This window comes from Mus pahari, chromosome 2, assembly GCF_900095145.1.
Source record: "Mus pahari chromosome 2, PAHARI_EIJ_v1.1, whole genome shotgun sequence".
Lineage (NCBI taxonomy): Eukaryota > Metazoa > Chordata > Mammalia > Rodentia > Muridae > Mus > Mus pahari.
Window position 1 is genome coordinate 125956073 of NC_034591.1, and position 2466 is coordinate 125958538.

A 2466-nucleotide genomic window follows, 5' to 3' on the forward strand; every position below is an offset into this window, starting at 1 on the left:
TATATATATATATATATATATATATATATATATATATATATATATACATACACACACATATACATAAACACACACACATATCTTTAAAAACTGAAAAGAAAGAACATGTTTTGTTTAAAAAAAAAGTCTGATCTTTTAAGATTTATGGTACCCTCATTTAGCAAGTCATAATGCTTACCTTAGCTTATTTCTTAATCCCCTTAAATGCTTTCTAGGCTACTTCTCTTTGATCATTGTGGAGTATCAGACACAAAATTCAAGTTGAGATGAGATTACTGGCAATTTTAAGATGACAACCACAAGTCATTAAACCAAGAGAAATGTCAGAAGCTATATTTATAAACTCTCACCTACATGACTAACTAACCATAAGCAAATTAAGTCAACAACAATAGGTATGCTGTGGGGAGCAAGTGTATGTGGTGCAGGGCAACACCATGAGTCCTAAACCCTACACAAAGAACTACAGGCAACTATGGAATGCTAAGAACAAGAGTAAAGTATTCCCTGGGGAAGATCATGCCAACTGGTTATAAAATACCAATCAAGTCTAAGCTATATATACATTATACAGACTGAGCAGGTTGTGCTTATGTGAGTTGTGCTCATCTACATACTTAACAACAATTATTGAAAATAGAGGGCATGTATTTGAAAGAGAGCAAGAAGCAGTATGTGGAAGAATTAAAGGGAAGAAAGGGAAGGGACAACAATGCAATTATATTATAATCTTATAAAATAAAAGACATAGATTTAAAGAATAGAGTGTAGCCTTTTTGAATATAACTGTTCATTTTACATACCCACAAACTTTCCTGTGTCTGCATTTGCTTTCACTTAGAGGAGATAGTATAATTCAAAAATATACAGGAAGAAAGAACAAGAAGAACCAGACTGTACATGTGGGTCACATGTTAAGATATTTTTAATAATATGTACATATCACTCGACTCTGATGTATAATCTCATATTCAACCAAATCTTACTCAGATTAAAAAAAATGTTATATCACAGCAAGGGGTAAATAAAGAGCAAGAGATGCTCAGGAAACACATGCTATACAAGCAGATATTGTCTAATAGGAAGGCTTACAGACATCATTTCAGAGAAGCATCAGGTAGTTAGTTTCTAAATCACAAACTGAAATTCTTTTGATGTGTGAACAACTTTCGCCTCCTTTTATTATATTGCTAGTTAGTTAAAAATAATAATCATGCACAGAGAATCAAAAAGCAAAATAAAAAGCATTAAGCCCCTTCCTTTCTAGACAAGGATGATGTTCCAACTCAGGAGATTCATCCACACATAAGCAGAGACAATCGGAGGATGTTAGAGCACTGTCTAGACAGATTGCAACTGCTTGTTTGGGGGCATCATTCAGCCATATTTTTGAAGATGGATAGTCATCTACAAGTGGATTTGTACCTTTCACAGATCATTAGCTTACATTCTTTCTGCCTGTCAAGCAGGGTAAAGATTTATGATTCAGGATTGCCTGCTTCACTGCCTCCCACCTGAAGTTATATATTTATTTCTACCTTGTGACTTTGACCATTGACTTTAATTCTGAAAAGCGTACAAGGCCATGTTTATTTAGTGATTCATGTATGGACAATCTTTAGGGACGTAATATTGGGATACTAAATTCAAATGCCATATAACATGACCAGCCCAATAAAATTCAGAGAGTCTATTTTTCAGAGGTATAGTGATACATTTTAGGGATTTTATTTTGCCTATGAAATAAAAACTAGTGAAATGCAGGTGTCTAGATAGAAAATTGGTTAGTTCTTAAATTTCAAACATTCAGACAATTTCTGCATATTTCACCCCAGGGAAAGCAAGTCCCCTTATCTTACTGAAAATGACAAACTCTTCTGAAAACTCTACTTCTTCAATTTTTAAAGTAAAATTCTAGATAGGGGAAACTTTTATCATATTTTCTACATAAAATATTTATTAAATGCAGTAGAATTCCTTAGTGTTTTCTGCTTTGGTTGAGTAGTCAGGGGGAACTGGACCTACTTATTCCTAAACACATTTTTTAGCTGTGATGTAATTGGTCATTATACTGCTATACACTCAGGGCCTCAGAGGGAAACATCTATAAGATGTGTGTAACGTCTATTCTTGGCAGTGAGAGTTAGAAAATATTGTTGAACACAGAGCACTGAAGGAGAAATTTGGGCGTATTCAAGCTGTAGATAGATTCAAGCTGTGTGAATTAATAGTGATAAATACATAGTTGTTTATTAAATTGTTGCTAATTGGTAGCACTAGGTATAGAAAAATGAGAGGACACCTGTTTGTTGTCCACGTGGGGCCTGTCATGTAGAGAAAGCTATAGTATGCAGAGTAACACTGTCATATTCTGTGTGCCTAAGAGACTAAGTGCAGCCTGTGTAGAAACTACCCAGTTTAGTTACTTTTTTAATTCCTGTGATTAAATACCTGATGATTTGCAGG